The 24,427-nt window shown below is 43.5% G+C and overlaps 1 long non-coding RNA gene across 2 annotated transcripts in view; it reads right to left on the reverse strand.

Annotated features, from left to right (window-relative positions):
* Window positions 1–24,427, reverse strand: part of LOC125455703 (uncharacterized) — a 78,103-nt gene that overhangs the window by 24,983 nt on the left and 28,693 nt on the right. The window contains exons 1-2 of one of the 2 annotated variants that reach the window (XR_007248291.2): window positions 7,519–7,622; window positions 3,954–5,111 (exon numbers count right to left, since the gene is read on the reverse strand). This is a non-coding gene — a long non-coding RNA (uncharacterized LOC125455703). Of the gene's footprint in view, window positions 1–3,953; window positions 5,112–7,518; window positions 7,623–24,427 lie in introns of those variants that run through there. The other variant, XR_007248292.2, reaches the window with a different exon arrangement.

Below are 24,427 nucleotides of genomic sequence, written 5' to 3' on the forward strand. Positions count from 1 at the left end.
TATCACTTCATTTTGTTGTCTGCTCTGATTGTGCAGAGCACAGCATGCTAGGATGATGTGGTACATTCTGTCTGGGCTATACTGGATGAGCTTCCCAGCAGTGGATCCTACACTTCCACTTATCAAACTGACCTCACCCGGCACTGGGCGTTACCCCAGCCATTTTGTTGTTGCATTTTGCATCTGAAGAATAGCAAGTGATAGCAGGGAACACAGGTTGTGAGGGATACCATCAGCAAGTGCCCCACCTAGTCACTAGGTACTTTTCCCAGAGCCTCCATGTCCACTTCTCCCATGGGTACCCCGGCAGTCCATTTCTTACCATCCGCAGCAAACATACCATATTGAACTTCATCTGAAACGATCCTCCCTGCTCCCTAAACCTTGACATTACATCTTCATGATGCCCTCAGTGGACTTCTACACTCGTTCTCTGGAGGCCATGAATGCTGATCATTATCAATAACTAACACCCCCTTGTAGCTTACCATTCCTCTAAAGCCGTTATACCCGAACCCAATACTCCTTGCAGTTCCCCTGTCACTGCCCTTATTTTCACCTCTACATCTGCTTCTCTGTTTCCTCCATCAGCCTTGATTCCTTCAACTCTTGGGCAATAATCTTCCCTTTGCCCAAACAGTCTCCCCTGCACAGGCTTTCCCCTGCACAATCAATGGCTGCTCCCACAAGTTTGCATTCAGCCCGGGCCTCTGACTGAATTTGGTGAGCAGCCCCTAGACGTAACTAACCTGTAACTAACTCTGTGTTTGCAGCTTCTCCATTGGTGGTGTACAATTCTTCTGACCAACAGCACACTGGCATTGGACTGGCATGACAGGACTGACTGTTGCCCGCTGCCTGAACTGTAGTCGGACAGATGCCCTGACAGTAAGTTTGGACTGTGTGTAGACTGTGTCAGTGACTGTTGTACTAAGCAGATCCTTCCCTTGACTGGACTGGGGTCTAGATCTACACATTTTCTGACGTGGCTGTTTGGTTGAATAAGTGTGCAGGGAGCTGGCATATGCTTTAGGTGTTAGGTTGTCACGTTTGGTGTGATGTTCCCTAATGACAAGCAAATATCTGCCTGTATATGCAAGAAAAGCACTTTAGTAGGTCATTACTGTTAGTGTTTGGCTCTGGTACAAAGCACCTACACACTAGAAATCAGAGCGCAGCAAGCCAAGATTAGGCAAGGAATGGATATTGTGAGCATGCTGGGAGTGTGCCCTGTAGGATAGTGTGAGGAACATTGCAATGCAACCTAGTTTAATCTGTAAATCCCTCTGTCCTTACAACAGCCTCTCAATGCTTTTTGCTGGTCCACCCTGCCATGCAGGTGTGTGCTTCAAGCTTGTTCTCTGCTTTTGTGGGATAGGAAACTGAATATTAACAAGGTGAGTTGTGGCTTTTATGTAGATAATTGCATGCTTTCTCGACTTTGAACATAGCATGAAAAGATGCTTCAACCAAGAATTTCCTCATTACCATATAATTATTGATTTATTATAAAACAAAATACATTCAATGAAGATATAGAACTGATTGGCACACATAACTTGTAATATGGAAAGATTAATGATCACATCTTTAAATAACCCAAAATGCACGCACAAAACACACTCACATATAAATATAACACAGTGTGGAGCTGGATGAACACAGCAGGCCAGGCAGCATCAGAGGAGCAGGAAAACTGACTTTTCAGGTTGGGACCCTTCTTCGGATATTCCTGATCTAGAATATTCTGTATTAATCTGAATAATTATTTCTTCATAAACATTTGTAATAATATTGTCAAACAAAATGTGATAATCTCAAAACACATTTTGTTAGCTGTTCACCTATCATCTGTTTAAATCTCTGGAGTGAGATTTGGACTGAATTTTTCTAATTTGAGGCAAAGTATTTTGTCAAAGTGAGATCCACAGATACTTGCCTACTGTGACTCAGAGTGACTTTACTCATGTAGTTTTTCACTCTTCTTCACCTCATTCAATATGCAGTCGGGCTCTGTGGTGTCCTTCTTATGGCACATGTGGGAAGAGAGTCAGAGGTGCTCAGGTCTGTCAGGATCTTTCAGCCTTCGTGCCATATCTGGTGCTGTATTTAGAGTTCAGCTTCTCACCACATCAGGAGCTGCAAGCTAGGAGTTTCCCATCTCACTGTGATGCTAAACCATTATAATTTAAGTCATGGTCAGGAAGGGGCATTGGCACTCTGTTTCACTGATGGGGCCCTGGAGGCAATGGTGGAGAGGAAGCAGTGCTTTATTCTGTTGACCACCAGAGGAGGCCAGGAGACTCAGCAGCCTGGTATGAGAATAACATCCCGTGTCAGTAATACGCCTCAGGTTAAAAGGAATGTATAACATTTCAGGAAGTATATCAATGTCTTTTCCACTATACAATTGACATCATCTTCTCTCTGTTACCATACGTTCATAGGGCCACCACTCGCTGTAATGTTGATGCTGCGCATACATTTCACCAAAGATCGTGGGCTACAACTGTCACTGTTGCATGCTGAATGACTTTCATCCACCAGATCCTCCCAAATTGCTAACCTTGCCCACACTCTGTGCTTTGTACCCAGTCACTGGGGGCACCTCACCACCTCTCCTGTTCCTGCATCATTGTTAATGGCTCTTCCATCCAAATGCATGATATTCAATCTCTACCTTTATCTCATTGCAAGGAAAATTGACATACAACCAGGCCAAATGTGCCAGGACTGGTGACGGGGCTCCACACTCCATATGAGGTGTATGTTCTTGAGTTAGGTGGAGGAAATTACAACCAGTCACAGAGAAATGGAGAGATTCACTGTTCAGGGCTGCACAGTTCTCTCATTACCACCAGGGCTAACTCAATCTTTAACCGAACAATTTTTTAAAATCCCTCATGGACAACTATTTACTTCTCTTCTACAGGCAGTAGAGACATCCATTAATCCTCTGCTAAAAAGAGGCCAGTGCTGGAGATCCTCAGGAAGGATGTACTGGCCCTGGAGTGGGTTCACAGGAGGTTCATGAGAATGGTCCCAGGAGCATATGAGCAACATTTGAGGACTCTAGGTCTATGCTTGATGGAGTTTAGAAGGATGAGGGAGAATCTAACTGAAACTTACAGAATACTGAATGGCCTGGACAGAGTGGATGTTGGGAAGATGTTTCCATTAATAAGAGAGACTAGGACCCAAGGGTACAGCTTTCGAGTAAAGGGAAAAACTTTTAGATCAGGGATAAAGAGAAACTTCTTCAGCCAGAGAGTGGTGAATCTTTAGAATTCACAGCCTCAGAAGGCTGTGGAGGTTAGATCATTGAATATATTTAAGACAGAGATAGATAAGCTCTTAATAAAAACCAAAAGAACTGTGGATGCTGTAAATCAGGAACACAAACAGAAGTTGCTGGAAAAGCTCAGCAGGTCTGGCAGCTTCTGTGAAGAGAAAATCAGAGTTAATGTTTAAGGTCCGATGACCGTTCCTCAGAAGATTCTGCTGCCAGACCTGCTTAGCTTTTCCAGCAACTTCTGTTTGCGTGTCATAGATAGGTTCTTCATTGTCGAGAGGATCAAGGATTATGGGGAGAAAGCAGGAGAATGGGGTTGAGGAATTTGTCAGCCATGATTGAATAGTACAGCAGATTCAATGGCCTAATTTCTGCTCCTATGTCTTATGGTCTTATGGCCTACGGTCTTTCTTGCAATGGCTCACACCGTTCCAGGAGGGTAACAATCCATCCCTGAATTCACCATCATCTAACACAGAGGAAAGCAATTTAAATTTATTCTATCACTGTCACCAGGACACATGCCCATTGAGTGAAATATTTACGTGTGGGTGTGTACTAACTGTCCATTTCATGGCACAGTTATACAGCTTAAACCTACAATCAAGATAGATCTTCAATGTTTTCCAATGTGTGGATGAGGAGCTTTGAATTTACTCACCATGAAGAGTTGGAGGAGATCTGGAATTTCATGGATGTTGTTCCGTGAGATTCCAACTTTCACAAATAAGGAGCTGCTGTTGTGATAACACAATTTTCGGCAAGGAAGGCAGCTTGGAATATTTTGGACAATGCTCTTTGGAGAACATCTAATGTTTATATCTTGAATAGAAAACAATTAAAAATGAGAATTCTGGAATAAAAGTTATAACATTAATAATAGCTCTAACAATTTATACATACACGCATTTCAATTTTATACCACTGCAGTGGAAACACAAAGACATTTAAGCTGTCGATATAAAATCAGTTTCAGCATTTGTTGTGCACTGACCAGAACAATACGCCAGTTATTTTGGCCTAGAGCAATCAATCATTCCTTCTTCATTCAAAGCTCCAGCGCTTCTACCTAACTGCTCATGGTAAACTGGGTTCAACTGCCTGATACTCAAAAGGTTCAAAGTAATGCCAATTTACTGAAATTTACCTAGCAGTCTGTGCTTATTTCACTCAACTAAATGTGCAAATTGTTTGCCAAACTGGCATACGTAGTCGTCAATTGAAATGCTGCGTGCAACTACACTCTAACTATTTTAGCGGTCTGCATTGGAATTTAACTGGAGTGCAGTCTGAGTTCCAAACAGTTAGAATGACGAGGTTGTTATAAATATCTCAGGCAGCAGTTGATATTCAATGTCAATTCTCGTATTGGGTTCATCAGCTTGCCAAATTACTTCACAGACTTCATCTCCCTTCTCACTTTGTCTCAATATAATTTTTATTTGGCATACATATATAAACACATTTTTGTTAAAGCAATACAATGTAGTAAGTGTTCCATGTGCTTTAATGTCAAATCACTGCACAAAGGTGAGCTCTACTTGGTTTATGTTTGTTTAGTTCAAGGGCACAGTCAGTGCAAATGCCAGTACCTTCATTTCACCATTAACAGGTATTACTTTTGGTAAACCAGGAAATAGATGTACTTAAGTAAGATCAGTTATGTGGAACTCCGATCTGTCATTTTGGAGGCTGACGGATTCTGAATAAATAACCTGCTGATTAGCATTTTTAAAATTTTAAATAGAAACCCGATACTTAGCTTTCAGATCTCAATGAAGAGCTGGTTTTCATCAATCCTCCAAAACGTTTCTTTCCCCTTGAGTCAAAGAACAAAGAACAAAGAAAATTACAGCACAGGAACAGGCCCTTCGGCCCTCCAAGCCACACCGATCCAGATCCTCTTTCTAAACCTGTCGCCTATTTTCCAAGGATCTGTATCCCTCTGCTCCCTGCCCATTCATGTATCTGTCGAGATACATCTTAAATGATGCTATCGTGCCTGCCTCTACCACCTCCGCTGGCAACGCGTTCCAGGCACCCACCACCCTCTGCGTAAAGAACTTTCCACGCATATCTCCCTTAAACTTTTCCCCTCTCAACTTGAAATCGTAACCCCTAGTAATTGAGTCTCCCACTCTGGGAAAAAAGCTTCTTGCTATCCACCCTGTCTATACCTCTCATGATTTTGTAGACCTCAATCAGGTCCCCCCTCAACCTCCATCTTTCTAATGTAAATAATCCTAATCTACTCAACTTCTCTTCATAGCTAGTGCCCTCCATACCAGGCAACATCCTGATGAACCTCCTCTGCACCCTCTCTGAGGCATCCACATCCTTTAGGTAATGTGGCGACCAGAACTGTACGCAGTATTCCAAATGTGGCCAAACCAAAGTCCTATACAACTGTAACATGACCTGCCAACTCTTGTACTCAATACCCCATCCGATGAATGAAAGCATGCCGTATGCCTTTTTGACCACTCTACCCACCTGGGTTGCCACCTTCAGGCTGCAGTGGACCCGAACACCCAGATCTCTCTGTGCATCAATTTTCCCCAGGGCTTTTCCATTTACCATATAGTTCGCTCTTGAATTGGATCTTCCAAAATGCATCACCTTGCATTTTCCTGGATTAAACTCCATCTGGCATTTCTCCACCCAAATCTCCAATCTATCTATATTCTGCCTCATTCTCTGACAGTCCCCTTCACTATCTGCTACTCCATCAATCTTAGTGGCATCTTCAAACTTGTTAATCAAACCACCGATACCTTTCTCCAGTTCATTTATGTGTGTCACAAACAATAGTGGCCCTAACACTGATCCCTGTGGAACACCACTGGTCACAGTTCTCCATTTTAAGAAACTCCCTTTCACTGCAACTCTCTCTCTCCTGTTGCCCAGCCAGTTCTCTATCCATTTAGCTAGGACACCCTGGACCCCATGCGACTTCACTTTCTCTATCAGTCTACCATTTGAAACCTTATCAAATGCCTCACTGAAGTCTACATATATGACATCTACAGACCTTGCCTCATCTAGCAACTTTGTCGCTTCCTCAAAGAATTCCATCAAGTTGGTAAGACATGAACTTCCCTGCACAAAACCATGCTGCCTATCACTAATAAGCCCATTTTCTTCCAAATGAAATAGATCCTATCCCTCAGTATCTTCTCCAGCAGCTTCGCCACCACTGACGTCAGGCTTACCGGTCTATAATTACCCGGATTATTTTTCCTCCACTTCTTAAACAAGGGGCAACATTAACAATTCTCTAGTCGTCTGGGACCTCACCTGTGCTTAAGGATGCTGCAAAGATATCTGTTAAGGACCCAGCTACTTCCTTTCTTGCTTCCCTCAGTAACCTGGGATAGATCCCATCCAGACCTGGGGACATGTCTACCCTAATGCCTTTTACACTACCCAACACCTCCCCGCTCCTTATGCTGACTTGACCTACAGTAACCTCAACATCCGCCATGTCCCTCTCCTCAGTGAATACCGATGCGAAGTACCCATTAAGAATCTCACTCATTTTCTCTCACTCCTCCCATAACTTCCCTCCTTTGTCATTGAGTGGGCCAACCCTTTATCTAGTAGCCCTCTTGCTCCTTATGTATGAACAAAAGGCTTTGGGATTTTCCTTAACCCTGTTTGCCAAAGATAAAAGGCTTTTAAAAGAGTCATAGAGTCAGAGAGTTGTACAGCACAGAAAAATACCCATTGGTCTGCATCGATGAGATATTCTAAAATGATTTAGCCCCAGTTTCTAGTATTTGGCCTATATCCCTCTAAACTCTTCTCACTCACATACCCATCCAGATGTCTTTTGGATGATGTAATTGTACCAGCCTCCACCACTTCTTCTGGCAGCTCATTCCACAGATTTGAGAAAAGTTACCTGTCATATACCACTTAAGGCTTTCCCCTCTCACCTTAAACCTATGCCCTCCAGTTCTGGATTCCCCTGCCCTCAGAAATAGACCTTGGTTATTCCTCCTATCCACACCCCTCATGATTTTATAAACCTCGATAAGGTGACCTCTCAGTCTCCTACGGTACAGGGAAAGATAGCCCTGGCCTATTCAGCTTCTCCCCACAGCTCAAACCATCCAATCCCGAAAACATCCTTGTAAATCTTTTCTGAACCTTTTCAAGTTTAACAACATCATTCCTGTAGCAGAAAGACCAGAAATGAACACAGTATTCCCAAAGTGGCCTACCCATTGTCAATACTTCCAAACGTATTTCCTGGGTGAGCCCATTTTCATGTCTCAGAATTTGGAGACTCTGGATGAGTTTCTTTTTGGGGAGGGGTGTAGCAGTGTCAGCTGGTGGTGTTTGACTGTTGTTACTAAAGCACATGAAGTTGGCTCAAAACAAGCCAGAACCTGAATGGTTGCATTCTTGAGTTTGAAGTGTAAGCACTTCTAATTGTTGTTGGCAAGGGCTGCGAGCAAATAAAAGATCAAGTGAAACTGCCAATTAAACTCACTGCCTAAAGCAAAATCTGAAAATCTCTCAGGTTAACTGGGGTCAGGGCTGCATGGCACAAGCAGAAGTTCATATGTGGTATTGGCATCAATTATTTCTTTGAATATTTTACAGTCATTGTCTAAACAGCAGCAAATAAACAGGGATAATGGGAACTGCAGATGCTGGAGAATTCCAAGATAATAAAATGGATGAACACAGCAGGCCAAGCAGCATCTCAGGAGCACAAAAGCTGACGTTTCGGGCCTGGACCCTTCATCAGAGAGGGGGATGGGGAGAGGGAACTGGAATAAATAGGGAGAGAGGGGGAGGCGGACTGAAGATGGAGAGTAAAGAAGATAGGTGGAGAGAGTATAGGTGGGGAGGTAGGGACGGGATAGGTCAGTCCAGGGAAGACGGACAGGTCAAGGAGGTGGGATGAGGTTAGTAGGTAGCTGGGGGTGCGGCTTGGGGTGGGAGGAAGGGATGGGTGAGAGGAAGAACCGGTTAGGGAGGCAGAGACAGGTTGGACTGGTATTGGGATGCAGTGGGTGGGGGGGAAGAGCTGGGCTGGTTGTGTGGTGCAGTGGGGGGAGGGGACGAACTGGGCTGGTTTAGGGATGCAGTAGGGGGAGGGGAGATTTTGAAACTGGTGAAGTCCACATTGATACCATTAGGCTGCAGGGTTCCCAGGCGGAATATGAGTTGCTGTTCCTGCAACCTTCGGGTGGCATCATTGTGGCAGTGCAGGAGGCCCATGATGGACATGTCATCTAGAGAATGGGAGGGGGAGTGGAAATGGTTTGCGACTGGGAGGTGCAGTTGATTGTTGCGAACTGAGCGGAGGTGTTCTGCAAAGCGGTCTCCAGTTCGTCCCGTCCCCCCAGTGCACCACACAACCAGCCCAGCTCTTCCCCCCCACCCACTGCATCCCAATACCAGTCCAACCTGTCTCTGCCTCCCTAACCGGTTCTTCCTCTCACCCATCCCTTCCTCCCACCCCAAGCCGCACCCCCATCTACCTACTAACCTCATCCCACCTCCTTGACCTGTCCGTCTTCCCTGGACTGACCTATCCCCTCCCTACCTCCCCACTTATACTCTCTCCACCTATCTTCTTTACTGTCCATCTTCGGTCCGCCTCCCCCTCTCTCCCTATTTATTCCAGAGCCCTCACCCCATCCCCTTCTCTGATGAAGGGTCCAGGCCCGAAACGTCAGCTTTTGTGCTCCTGAGATGCTGCTTAGCCTGCTGTGTTCATCCAGCCTCACATTTTATTATCAGCAAATAAACAGGATCCATCTCAGTAAACATCCTAGCCATTTTAAGATTATAAGCTCTGTGAAATCCAAAGTTTTAAAAACAGAACAATGTTTTCAGCGTAATCACATTATTGAACTGTTAAATTTCCAAACTAGGGTTGCCAACTCTGGTTGTCACCATTTCTGAAAATTTGATCACATGATGCTCTGACCAAATAAGAGCTGACCATGCAATGTCTGATCATGACACATGATCATGTTACCTTGTTATAGAGAGACACAGCAGCCTCTTTTGCTTCAAGTAAGACCCACACAAGCAACAATTTGATGAATAACCCGCCATTCTTTACATTGAGAGTGTATAAATGGAAGAATGTTGGATAAGAAACTAGAGGAACTCCTTGATTTACTTTAGATATGGCAATGTGATTTTTACCATGTTGTTACATTGTCAGATAATTCTCCAGTTTCATGTCCTATCTGTCAGACAACAACTCCAACAAGGCAGCACACACTCACTGCTGGATAGGGCTATTTCCTGAATTCAGTCACTGAGTAGAATCCAAACCAGTAACCTTCCCAGACAGCTAAACGCTATGTATTGAGCCAGCTCAAGCTGACAGCTTTAAGTAAAGTTTGTGGCCATGGCATTAGTGTCGCTAGTTAGCTGAAAACTGCTTTTGGAAGTAACATCATTCTCTGGGAGTACTGACCCCTGGAGTTCCACTCCTTGTTTATACTATGCCGAAAAAAAAATAGAAAATAGCACTCATTTCCCAAAACATTGCAAATTGTTGTAAATCTATAAATATAAAGATTGACTAAGCAATGGCGGTTGCAGAACAGTCGATTAATTTAAAATATTGCAGACAGAATCATAGAATGGTTATAGCACAGATGGAGATCATTTGACTTGATGTATCTATGTTTGTTTTCTGCAAAAGCAATTTGCAGAATTTGCAGGGATATGGATCATGAGCAGGTGGGTGGTACTATATTAGTTTGAGATTATGTTCAGCATGGACTGGTTGGACCGAAGGGCCTGTTTCCGTGCTGTATGATTCTACAATTCCCCCTTATAGCTTTGAACATTTTTCCTTTATTCCTTTGAAATCCATGATTGAATCTGTTTCAACCATACTCTTCTCATGTATTTTAAATCTTAACCATTTACATGAAAAGGTTTTCCTCATTTTACCATTGCTTCTTTTGCCAATCACTTTAAATTGGTGTCCTCTGGTTCTAAATGCTTCCACAAGTGGGAAAACAATTTCTCCCTAATAATTCTGCCAAGACATATCATGATTTTGAATACCTCCAGCAAATCTTCTCTCAATCTTTCCTTCTCCAAGCAGGCTTGAACACATACACCCCAGGTGCCTCTTCTTCTGCACTACATTTAGAATTGCAACCTTGATTTTATATTGTCTCTCCTCGCATGTCCTACCAAAATAAATCATTTCATACTTCTCTGCATTAAATCTCCCCTCCCATTTCAGGAAGATAGTGGAGTGTTACTTTGACAAATCAGACAAATACTTTGCCCCGTCTCTCAAGCTAGTCAATGGTTTAGTTTCTCTGTAGCATTCCCTGTAACTCTTCAGAAAACGTGCAGAGCAATCTTAAAGTGTGCAAAAAAAAACTGATGCTGTCGGTCTTAGTTTCTCTCAGCAAGCCTGTCAAAAGGAATGCTGTCTCTTCAAAGAAGCAAGTCTGTGTGCTAGTTAGGATGCATGTGGAAGGTACCTTGATACTCTGTTCTCTGTGCCTGAGACTGTACGTGCAGGGAATTGAATTTCTTTCGTGTGGCATTCTCAAACCCCCTCTCACTACCCTGGCTTCCAGCCAGCTCAAACATCGACCAAAAAAAAACACTTACCTGGCAGCCCAGAAATCCCTATGGATTACCACAAATTGTCTGCTTTACCAAAACTCCTCCGATATATACCTCTTTGCAGTTTCTCTTGTGTCTCTCCCCTCCCTCCATCCCTCTGCCTGTCTCCGCCTCCCTCCATCTGTCTGTCTCCCTCCCCTTTTGTCTGTCTGTCTGCCTCCCCCTTTCCCCTATCTGTGTTTTGTCTCCCTGCCCCACAGTGCGCACTGTCTTGTCTCCCTGTCTGGTGCCCCTGCCCTGCGCGCCCCGCTCTCTTCCTGCCTCTCTCATCTGCCCCCACCCCTCTCCTTCCTCCACTCCTTGTGTCTGTATCTCGCCAACAAACTCCTGCCAAACTTGAATTTTAAAAAAGGAAGAAAAACAATAAGCCATTTCTGATCAGGCATGTGTTCTGTTTTTTAGTAAACATAAACCTGTGTGTGCTGTGACTGAGCCCAATCTCAGGGAAGAAGATGGAAACGTCTTGTAAATAGTATTTTATTTGTCAAATTAATATGAAAGAAACTTTAAAAGAACCTTTAATTTATGGACTATGTGTATGCAGTACTTGAATTTCTTCTGTGGGCAAGCATTTTCATCTTTAACATTTTGACGTATTGCATAGCTGTAGCAACAAACTTAAAACAGCTGCTGGTCAGTTTAATTGCTCTTGAGTTTTGTTTTTGATTTTTAAAAAAATGTTGATAGTATCGAGGGCTATTGCAGGCTTCAGCGAGACATTGACAATATGCAGAGCTGGGCTGAGAAATGGCAGATGGAGTTCAACCTGGATAAATGCGAAGTGATGCATTTTGGAAGGTCAAACTTAAATGCTGAATATAGGATTAAAGGCAGGATTCTCGGCAGTGTGGAGGAACAGCAGGATCTTGGTGTTCAAGTGCATAGCTTCCTCAAAGTTGCCGTCCAGGTGGATAAGGTTGTTAAGAAAGCATATGGCGTTTTGGCTTTCATTAACAGGGGGATCGAGTTTAAGAGCCACGAGGTTTTGCTGCAGCTCTACAAAACCCTGGTGAGACCACACTTGGAATATTGTGTCCAGTTCTAGTCGCCCTATTATAGGAAAGATGTGGAGGCTTTGGAGAGGGTGCAAAGGAGGTTTGCCAGGATGTTGCCTGGACTGGAGGGCTTGTCTTACGAGGAGAGGTTGACTGAGCTCAGACTTTTCTCTCTGGGGAGAAGGAGGACGAGAGGTGACCTGATTGAGGTGTACAAGGTAATGAGAGGCATGGATAGAGTCGATAGCCAGAGACTTTTCCCCAGGGCAGGATTGACTGCCACGAGGGGTCATAGTTTTAAGGTGTTAGGAGGAAGGTATGGAGGAGATGTCAGAGGGAGGTTCTTTACCCAGAGAGTTGTGAGCGCACGGAATAGTTTACCAGTGGTAGTCATGGAAGCGGAGTCATTAGTGACATTTAAGCGACTGCTGGATATGCACATGGACAGCAGTGAACTGAGGGGAATGTAGGTTAGGTTATTTTATTTTTGGAATAGGATTATTCCACGGCACAACATCGTGGGCAGAAGGGCCTGTACTGTGCTGTACTTTTCTATGTTCTATGTTCTATGAAACGAACCACCATGGCAGCAGCTGGTGAAATTTAAAATCAAATTCATAAAATCTGGAATTGGAAGCTAGCGACACTAATAATGACCATAAAGCCGTTGTCAGTTGCCGTAAAACCTATCAGGCTCACAAATGGCTTGTAGGGAAGGAAATCTGCCATCCTTACCTGGTCTGGTCTACATTTGATTCCAATAGTAATGAGGTTGATTCTTATTTTCTGTCTGGAATGGTCTAGGCAGCCAATAAGTTCACGAGAAATTAGGGCTAAGCAACAAATGCTAGCCTTGCCAGTGGTCACCACATCACATACAAGAATAGAGAGAAAGAATTGTCTGTCCATGATGCCAAGTTATCTATGGCCTTGGAGATAATGGGAACTGCAGATGCTGGAGAATTCCAAGATAATAAAATGTGAGGCTGGATGAACACAGCAGGCCAAGCAGCATCTCAGGAGCACAAAAGCTGACGTTTCGGGCCTAGACCCTTCATCAGAGAGGATCTCTGATGAAGGGTCTAGGCCCGAAACGTCAGCTTTTGTGCTCCTGAGATGCTGCTTGGCCTGCTGTGTTCATCCAGCCTCACATTTTATTATCTATGGCCTTTATCATTATACTCCTGACATTCACAATGCTTGCAAGTTGTGTCCTCCAAAAATTTTGAAATTGTGCCCTATGCGTAGATGTTTGGGTTGTGTATAATGCCAATCCCTGGCCTATTACATACCTGCTTTCAGTCTGAAAAACATCTGGTCATTGGTACTCTCTGTTTCCTGTTAAGTTGCAACAAAAGTAAATGACAGATGGATAGGGAACAAAATGTCTTATTGAAATACATTACAATTGTAAGGATAATGAGATGACTACACTTGAAATAGTTTTGTTAAATTTGGGATAAACGTAAGTAAAATCGTCACAGTCCCAAAAGATAATTAGACTGCTCTCTGGTTAGAGAGAGATGACAGGCAGTGAGTTTAACCCAAGGGTTACTGTGTCTCAGGTAAAGGCTGAGATTTAGAGTGTGGGATCTTCATGATGACCTTTATAGTGAAGATGGGATAAATAAAGGTGTTGTATGAGCTGTTCTGCAGTTTACTGAGTGTAACCCTGCATACTTTCAATGTGAGTTACCAAAAGAAGTGTCTGGAAATTCTAACAGGTAAACTAATGGATTATGTAGTGGATTAGGTGAAAACCACTCCCAGAAGAATTCATCATCGCATGCTCCCACCTAAAGAGAGGTAGTAACTAAAGGCGGCACGGTGGCTCAGTGGTTAGCACTGCAGCCTCACAGCTCCAGAGACCCGGGTTCGATTCCAGCCTCGGGCGACTGTCTGTGTGGAGTTTGCACATTCTCACCGTGTCTCCCTGAGTTTCCTCCAGGTGCTCCGGTTTCCTCCCACAGTCCAAAGATGTGCAGGCTAGGTGGATCGGCCATGCTAAATTGCCGGTAGTGTTCAGGGGTGTGTGGATTATAGGTGAATGGGTCTGGGTGGGATGCTTCAAGGGGTGATGTGGACTTGTTGGGCTGAATGGCCTGTTTCCACACTGTAGCGAATCTAATCTAACGGTTCTGCACACCTTCAATTGGATTCCAAGCAAAGCAAATGAAAAATGAAATTAGGACAAATAAATCTGTGATGGATATAATTAATAATTCTATGTGGCTCTCTGAATTCATCCAATAAGTTAATAGTTTTAGTATGTTTGTACTTCAGAGTCATTAGGATGAATGTGACTGAAAAGATCCTGTTTTAAAGTATCTTATAGCAACGTAAATTGTGCAAAGATTAACTGGGATTTATCAAGTGCCTCCACTGAAGAAAGCAATACCACTAGAATTTTAAGTAGGGCCAGGCTACTTATACTGATTGTGTAATGAAAATACCATGAGAGAGTCCCATTTTAATTATACCAAATTGGAATTGTGGGATTGTGTAAAACTGACCCTCATCAAAATACTCATGTACTTCTCTTTAAGGGAGCAATGATGTTAAAATAATGGACCAACATAGCTGGTCTTAAAAACACAAAACTCTCAAAAGGAGGAAAAGTTAAAACAAAGCCGAAAAATTAGGGGAAGTCCAAATCAAAACTTTTGATAGATTTGCTTCTTATAAAAAGAGCTACCTTGACTTTGACAATCACTTGTCAGCACAGAACCTGGATAATGTTGTCAAGGATGTTGTGTTGCTAATTTAGAATACAGAACACAGAACAGTAGAGCATAGGAACAGGCCCTTCAGCCCATGATGTTTTGCTGAACATGACGGCAAATTAAACTAGTTCCTCCTGCCTGCCATTGGTCCATACCCCTCCACTCCTTGCATATTCATGTGCTTATCTAAAAGTCCCTTCAACAGCCCTATTGTATCTGCCTCCGCTATCACTCCTGGCAACGCGTTCCAGATTCTTACCACTGTCTGCGTAAAAAAACTTGCCCCTCACATCTCCTTTGGACTTTCCTCCTTTCACTTTAAATGCTTGGCCCCTAGTTTTAGACATTTTGAGAAAAAGATTCTGACCATTATCCCTATCTATGCATCTCATAATTTTGTAGACTTCTGTCAAGTCTCCCCTCAGCCTCCTTTGCTCCAGAGAAAACAACCCAGCTTTTTCTAGGCTCTACTTATAGTTCATACTCTTTAATCCAGATGGCATCCTGGTGAATCTCTGCTGCACCCTCTCCAAAGACTTTACAACCTTCCTGCAAGGTGGAAACCAAAATTGAATGCAGTACCCTAAGTGTGACCCAAGCAAGGCCTTATCAAGCTGCAACATGACATCCTGACTCTTGTGCTCAATTCCCTGAACAATACAGGCAAGTATGCCATATTCCTTCTTCACCACCCAATGCATGGCCACTTTCAGGGAGCTATGGACTTGAACCCCTAGATCGCTCTGCATATCAATAGTGTTCAGGTTCTTGCCATTAACTGCATGCTTTTCCTTAACATTTGATCTCCCAAATTGCAGCACCTCACACTTACACAGATTAAACTCCATGTGTCATTTTTTGCCCATATCTGCAACTGATGTATATCCTGCTGTATGCTTTGACAACCTTCTACACTATCCACAACTCCACCAATCTTTGTATCGTCTGCAAATTTACCAACCTACCCATCTACATTTTCATCCAAGTCATTTATACATATCACAAATAGCAAAGGTCACAGTATGGATCCTTGTGGAACAATACTAGTCACGAACTCCAGCCTGAAAATCAACCTTCAGAAGTGATCAAGCAAATTTATGGAATATTTCTTTATCTTCATCTATTATCTGTTAGTAAAATCGATCTCTCAATGGGGTGGATCTTAACTTTCTTCAACAGTGTAAAACAGGTGATAGCAAATTAACAGTCCACTTTGCAATTTTCCAACATATTATTTGACTTCTGTGGACATAGAAATTTGAAGAGATGTGAAACAGACTGCCATTTTGCTATCACCAAATTTACTTTATTGGATGAAATCAAGGTGAATACTAACAAATGAATTTATCACTGACACAGAAGGTCAAGTGCAATTGTGAATAGCCAATGTCTCTATTTCTATCCAGGTGATATACGTTGGGCATACAGTTCCAAAAATCTGGGTAAATAGCTCATTGAGATAATGTAATAAATGCCCATAGCATTCTGTGTTTTAAATATCGAGCAAAAGTGTATTGTTGAGTAGAACCCATTTAGGACTAATTGATTTCTTGCAGGATTATAATAGACACTGAAAAGGAAAATTTTTTTATGCAGAACTAAATTATTCTTTGAGACAAAAGCAAAATATTGCAGATATTGAAAATCTGCAATAACAACAGAACATTCTGGAACTTCTCAACATATCTGGAAGTGTCGGCGGGGAGGGAAACCAGATTTGCAGTTCCGAGGATGAGGTATTCATCCTTCCAACAGACACAACAGGTAGTGATCAGAGATAATGGTAACTGCAGGTGCTGGAGAATCCAAGATAACAAAGTGTGGAGCTGGATGAACACAGCAGGCCAAGCAGCATCTTAGGAGCACAAAAGCTGACGTTTCGGGCCTAGACCCTTCATCAGAGAGGGGGATGGGGAGAGAGTTCTGAAATAAATAGGGAGAGAGGGGGAGGTGGACCGAAGATGGAGAGAAAAGAAGATAAGTGGAGAGGAGAGTATAGGAGGGGAGGTTACCTTGATGACTGTATCAGCGCTGCCTCTTGCTCCCAAGAGGAGCTCGAACAGTTCATCCACTTCACGAACACCTTCCACCCCAAATTCAAGTTTACCTGGGCCATCTCCAACACATCCCTCACCTTCCTGGACCTTTCTGTCTCCATCTCAGGCAACCACCTACAAATCGATGTCTATTTCAAGCACACCGACTCCCACAGCTACCTAGAATGCACCTCCTCCCACCCAACTCCTGCAAAAATTCCATCCCCTATTCCCAATTCCTTCACCTCCGCCCGCATCTGCTCCCAGGATGAGGCACTCCACTCCCGCACATCCCAGATGTCCTCGTTCTTGAAGGACCGCAACTTCTCTCCCGCAATGGTCGAGAACGCCCTTGACCACGTCTCCTGCATTTCCCGCAACACATTCCTCACACGGCGCCCCCACAATAACCGCTCTAAGAAGATCCCCCTTGTCCTCACATACCACCCCACCAACCTCCGGATACAACGCATCATCCTCCGACACTTCCACCATCTACAATCCGACCCCACCACCCAAGACATTTTTTCATCCCTACCCTTGTCTGCCTTCTGGAGAGACCACTCTCTCCGTGACTCCCTTGTTCGCTCCACACTGCCCTCCAACCCCACCACACCCGGCACCTTCCCCTGCAACCGCAGGAAATGCTACACTTGTCCCCACACCTCCTCCCTCACCCCCATCCCAGGCCCCAAGATGACTTTCCATATTAAGCAGAGGTTCACCTGCACATCTGCCAATGTGGTATACTGTATCCACTGTACCCGTTGTGGCTCCCTCTACATTGGGGAAACCAAGCGGAGGCTTTGGGACCACTTTGCAGAACACCTCCGCTCAGTTTGCAGCAAACAACTGCACCTCCCAGTCGCGAACCATTTTAACTCCCCCTCTCATTCCTTAGACGACATGTCCATCATGGGCCTCGTGCAGTGCCACAACGATGCCACCCGAAGGTTGCAGGAACAGCAACTCATATTCCACTTGGGAACCCTGCAGCCCAATGGTATCAATGTGGACTTCACAAGCTTCAAAATCTCCTCTTCCCCCACTGCATCCCAAAACCAGCCCAGCTCGTCCCCTCCCCCCACTGCATCCCTAAACCAGCCCAGCTTGTCCCCACCTCCCTAACCTGTTCTCCCTCTCACCTATCCCCTCCTCCCACCTCAAGTCACACCTCAATTTCTTACCTACTAACCTCATCTCGCCCCCTTGACCTGTCCGTCTTCCCTGGACTGACATATCCCCTCCCTACCTCCCCACCTATACTCTCCTCTCCACCTATCTTCTTTTCTCTCCATCATCGGTTCGGCTCCCCCTCTCTCCCTATTTATTTCAGAACTCTCTCCCCATCCCCCTCTCTGATGAAGGATCTCGGCCCGAAACGTCAGTTTTTGTGCTCCTGAGATGCTGCTTGGCCTGCTGTGTTCATCCAGCTCCACACATTGTTATCTTACAACAGGGAGTAAAGTAGTTTATAAAGAAATGCGGTTGATGAAGTACAATTGTGGACACTGAGACAATTTGAGGTGTGTATACTTCTGTGCTAGAGGTATCAGAAAGAAGGCGGATGAGCTGAGAGCATGGTTCGGTATTTGGAACTACGATGTTCTGGCCATTACAGGACCTCGGGTAACTCAGGGAGAGGAATGGTTGTTGGAAATTCTGGGATTTAGATGCTTTAAAAGAAACAGGGAGGGTGGAAAAAGAAGCAGGGGAGTGGCATTGCTAGTCAGGGCAAGTATAGCAGCTACCGAAAGGCAGTTCGAGAATGATCTGTCTGCAGAGTCAGTTTGGGGTGAGATCAGGAACAAGAGAGGAGCAGTCATTTTGTTGGGGTTTTTTACAGACTGCCTAATCGTTGCAGAGAAGTGGAGGAGCGGATTGGGAGGCAGATACTGGAAAGGTACAGAAGTCACAGGGTTGTAGTCATAGGTGACTTCAACTTTCCAAATATTGATTGGAAACTTTAGTTGTAATAGTTTAGATGGAGCAGATTTTGTCCAGGGCATTCAGGAAGGATTCCTGACACAGTATGTAGATAGACTCTCATGAGGAGAAGCCACTTTGGATTTGATGCTTGGCAATGAACTGGGCCAAGTGTTAGACCTGTTGATAAGAGAGCATTTTGGCGGTAGCGATCATAACTCTGTTACTTTTACAATAGTCGTGGAAAAGGAAAGGTACATACAGCAGGGTAAGGTTTATAATTGGGGGAAGGGTAATTATAATTCTGTTAGGCAAGAACTGGGTAACATAAAATGGGAACAGATGCTGTCGGGCAAGTATGCTAATGAAATGTGGAGATTGTTTAAGGAATGCATACTGCGTGTGCTCGAAATGTTTGTCCCTGATAGGCAGGAAAGATACGGTTGAGTGAGGGAGTCTTGGTTCTCAAGAGATGTCGTACGACTGGTTAAGAGGAAGAAGGATGCTTATATAAGGTTTAAGAAACAAGGAATGGAAAAGTCTCTCAAGGAATACAAGGTAGCCAGGAAGGAGCTGAAGCAAGGGCTTAGGAGAACGATAAGGGGGCATGAGCAAACCTTGGTAGATTGGATCAAGGAAATCTCCAAGGCTTTTTACACGTATGTGAAGAATAAGAGAATGACCAGAGACAGGGTAGGACCGATCAAGGATTGTAAAGGGAATTTGTGCACGGAGCCTAAAGAGATAGGAGAGGCCCTTAATGCATTATTTTCTTTGCTATTCACAACTGAAACGGACCTAGTTGTAGCGGAGGGCATTGTGAAACAGGCTGGTAGGCTGGTGCATGTGGATGTTAGTAGGGAAGATGTACTAGGAATTTTGAAGAACTTGAAGATAGATAAGTCCCCCTGGCCTGATGGGGTTTATCCAAGGATTCTATGGGAAGCGAGGGTTGAGATTGCACGGCCTTTGGCGATGATCTTTTTGCACAAACTGTCCACAGGTATAGCACCGGATGGTCGGAGAGAGGCAAATGTCATTCCTCTGTTCAAAAAGGGAATAGGGATAACCCAGGAAATTACAGACCAGTTAGTCTTACGTCCATGGTGGGCAAATTTATTGGAAAGGGTTTTGAGAGATAGAATTTATGATCACTTGGATAGGCACAGTTTGATTTGTGATAGTCAGCATGGATTTGTGAGGGGTAAATCATGCCTCACAAACCTTATTGAATCTTTTGAAGAGGTGACCAAATACGTGGATGAAGGTAGAGCAGTGGTTGTGGAATACATGAATTTAAGTAAGGCATTTAATAAGGTTCCCCATGGTAGGCTCATGCAGAAGGTTAGGCGGCATGGGATAGGGGGAAATGTGACAGATTGGATTCAGAATTGGCTGACGCTTAGAAGACAAAGGGCAGTAGTAGACGGAAAATATTCAATTTGGCGCTCAGTTACGAGTAGTGTACCACAAGGATCTGTCCTGGGTCCTCTTCTATTTGTGATGTTTGTAAATTATTTGGATGAAGGAGCGGAAGGGTGGATTAGTAAGTTTGCGGATAACATGAAGGTAGGTCGAGTTGTGGGTAGTACGGAGGGCTATTTTAGGTTACAAAGGGACATTGACAGTATGCAGAGCTGGGTTGAGAAGAGGCAATTGGAGTTTAATCCTGAAAAGTGTGAGATGATTCATTTTGGAAGGACAGACTTGAAATCAGAATGAAAGATTCTTGGCAGTGTGGAGGAGCAGAGGGATCTTGGGGTTCATGTCCACAGTTCCCTGAAAGCTGCCACCCAGTTGGATAGAGTTGGTAAGGAGGCATATGGTGTGTTAACTTTTATTAATTGAGAGATTGAGTTCAAGAGCCATGAAGTTATGCTTCAGCTGTACAAAAGCCTGGTTTGGCCACATCTGGAGTATTGTGTCCAGTTCTGGTCGCTTCATCACAGGAAAGATGTGGAAGCTTTGGAAAAGGTGCAGAGGAGATTTACCAGGATGTTGCCTGGAATGGAGGGAAGGTCTTACAAGGAAAGGTTGAGAGAGCTAGGGCTTTTCTCTTTAGAACAACGAAGGATGACAGGTGACTTGATAGAGGTGTACAAAATGATCAGAAGTATAGATAGAGTAGACAGTCAGACACTTTTTTCCTAGGGTGGAGGTAGCTATTACGAGGGGGTGCGTGGAGGTAGATATAGGGGAGACGTCAGAAGTATGTTCTTTACTCAGAGAATGGTAGGGGCGTGGAATGCATTTCCAGAGAGGGTAATGGAGTTGGTCTCATTAGGGGCTTTTAAGCGGCTATTAGATCAGTATATGGATGATAGTATAAGGTAGGGGTGGAGGTTAGATAGACTTTAGGATTAGTGTAAAAGTTCAGCACTACATCATGGGCCAAAGAACCTGTATTGTGCTGTACTGTTCTATGTTCTATGTTCTATCTGTGGATGATCAGATTTAACATTTCAGGTCAATAAGCTTTCATCATATTTGGAAACAGTTAAACATTTAACAGTTTAAGGAAGTAAAGAAGCAGGGAAGAAGTAACCAAAAGCCCAATGAGCAGCATGTGATTCAGCCAGCAACCTTGTTTGGTGCAATAGGATAGACAGGAGCTCACAGCTATAGGTTTAGATAATCCCCCATTTTTAGTAACCTTTTGGTCCTTTGCACTACTACTCAAAATTGTCCCCTATAATGGAAACTCCTAGGTTAGGGTCAACATGCCAATAAGTAATGCTCTGGTTGGAAGTGGAGTTTGCAATGCTGTTTTCAGAAGATGACAAAGCGAAAGTGTTTCTCTCAAAAATGAAAATCAACCAGAGTATGTACAAGTTAATTTATCGGCATCTTGGTTAGTTAAACATTGCGTGCCTAATAAATTGGTGAAAGTGGACGGTGATAACAGCTCCCAATAGGGAGAGAAACAGCATCTGGGGCTAGAGGGAACAGGTAAAGCAACTTAACATGCTCCCAGTCAATCAGAATGAGCAGTTGTGAAATTAACAGCTCAAAGACTAAGGGGAAAGTATAAACTAGAATGTGTCAATTCAAAGTCAAATCAGACGTAGATAATGAAACAAAGCGAAAATAGCATAGGATAAAGAGAGGTGGAAAATAAGTGACAGAAAGGAAAGGTATAAACAAAATTAAATTTACATTTCTTCTGTTTTTAAAATTTCCAAGTTTTAATCTGAAAGAGGTGACACTGTACACTTGTAATAATTAATTATAGATGTCAGAAGTTTGACTAGCAGTCATCACTATGTCATAGGACAATTAAACTGAAAGAGCCAAAGTTAACTTTCAGTGATGTGTTTAGTTCATGTCTACTACACAGATACAACAAATGTATAATAGTCAATTCATTTGGCATCAGGGTTTACTATGGAGGAGGATGTGGAAGATAGAGAACATGGGGAAATAAATAGTGACATCTTGAAACATATCCATATTAGAGAGTTGGAGGTGCTGCAGGTCTCAAACCCATAATGCTCAGTACCTGATCGGGTATACCCTAGAACCATGTGGCAAGTGAGGGAAGAGATTGTAGGGCCTCTCACTGAGATATTTGTATTATCAAATCCACAGATAAGGAGCTGCAAGACTGGAAGTTGGCTAACGTTGTGCCATTATTTAAGAAAGCTGGTAAGAAAAGCCAGGGAACTATGAACCAGTAAGCCTGATATAGGTTAATAAAGTGTGGAGCTGGATGAACACAGCAGGCCAAGCAGCATCTCAGGAGCACAAAAGCTGACGTTTCGGGCCTAGACCCTTCATCAGAGAGGGGGATGGGGAGAAGGTATAGGTGGTGGGGAAGCTGGAGGGAATCCTGAGGGTCAGTATTTACATGTATTTGGAAAGGCAAGGACTGATTAGGGATAGTCAGCATGGATTTGTGCGTGGGCAATTGTGTCTCACTGACTTGCTTGAGTTTTTGAAGAAACAACAAAGAGGATTGATGAGGACACAGCGGTGGATGTGATCTATTTGGACTTCAGTAAGGCATTTGACAAGATTCCTTATGGTAGACTGCTTAGCAAGGTTAGATCACATGGAATAGAGGGGAAATCTTTGGATACAGAACTGGCTCTAAGATAGAAGACAGAGGGTGGTGGTGGAGGATTGTTTTTCAGACTGGAGGCTTGTGACCAGCAGTATAGCACAAGGATCAGTGCTGGGTCCTCTGCTTTTTGTCATTTATATAAATGATTTGGATATGAACATAGGAGATGGTTAGTAAATTTGCAGACACTAAAATTGGAGATATAGTGGACAGTGAAGAAGGTTACTTCACTGTACAATGGAATCTTGATCCAATGGGCCAAAGGGCCAAGGAGTGGCAGGTGGAGTTTAATTTACATAAATGTGAGGTGCTACACTTTGAAAAGGCAAATCAGGGCAGGATTGATATACTTAATGGCCAAGTCTTGGGGATTGTTGCAGAACAAAGAGACCTTTGATAGAGACAAGAGAACTGCAGATGCTGAAATCCAAGGTAGACAGACAGGAGGCTGGAAAAACACAGCAACTCAGGCAGTGTCTGAGAAAGGGAGCAGCCAGTGTCTCGAGTATTACCCTTCTTCAGGACTGGATGCTATTAGGGATAGTCAACATGGATTTGTGTGTGGGAAATTGTGTCTCACTAACTTGCTTGAGTTTTTTGAAGAAGTAACAAAGAGGATTGATGAGGGCAGAGTGGTAGATGTGATCTATTTGGACTTCAGTAAGGCATTTGACAAGGTTCCTTATGGTAGACTGTTAAGCAAGGTTAGATCACATGTAATAGAGGATGCTAGTCCTGAAGAAGAGTAATACCCAAAGCATTGACTGTTCCTTTCCTCCAGACACTGCCTGCCTTGCTGTGTTGTTCTTCTAGCTTCCAGTTTCTCTACCAAAGACACCTTGGGTTGCAGGTTCATAGTTCCTTGAAAGTGGAGTCACAGGTAAATAGGATAGTGAAGAACGTGTTTGGTATGCTTCCCATTATTGGTCGGTGCATTGAGTGTAGGAGTTGAGAGGTCATGATGTGGCTGTACAGGACATTGGTTAGGCCATTTTTGGAGTATTGCATGCAATTCTGGTCTCCTTCCTATAGGAGGGATGTTGTGAAACTGAAAAGGGTTCAGAAAAGATTAATGAGGATGTTGCCAGGGTTGGAGGTTTTGAGTTAAATGTAGAAGCTGGATATGCTAGGACTATTTTCACTGGTGTGTAGGAGGTTGAGGGGTAACCTTTAGAAGTTTATAAATCATGACGGGCAAAGATAAGGTGAATTGCAAAGGTGTTATTCCTTGGGTGGAGAGTTCAAAACTAGAGGCCACATTTTAAGGTGAGTGGAGGAAGATTTAAAATGGACCTGAGGGCATCTTTTCCTTACGGAGGGTGGTTTGTGCATGGAATGAAGTGCCAGAGGAAGTGGTAGACACAGGTACAGTTACAATATTTAAAAGACATTTGGAAAGGTACATGAATAGGAACTATTTAGAAGAATATGGGCAAATGCAAGCAAGTGGGACTAGTTTAGTTTAGGAAACTTGGCCATCATGGACCAGTTAGATTGAAGGATCTGCTTCTGTGCTGTATGACTCTATTAAAGAATATTTGAACCCACTTGTGTTTGGATCTCTCCATTTCCTTGCTTCTTCCTAACTTGTGTGTTCCATTGAGCACATGGTGATTTGTATACTTGCTGACCACCACCGTCTCGTCATTTGCATAATTTCACTGCACGGGTTTGAAATTAATGATAGATACCAAACAAATCTCAAAGATTATCAATTATTTTTGGGGACTGTGTCATGAAATGTATGCCAGTTGGTCATA

The sequence above is a fragment of the Stegostoma tigrinum genome, chromosome 10 (assembly GCF_030684315.1).
Source record: "Stegostoma tigrinum isolate sSteTig4 chromosome 10, sSteTig4.hap1, whole genome shotgun sequence".
NCBI lineage: Eukaryota > Metazoa > Chordata > Chondrichthyes > Orectolobiformes > Stegostomatidae > Stegostoma > Stegostoma tigrinum.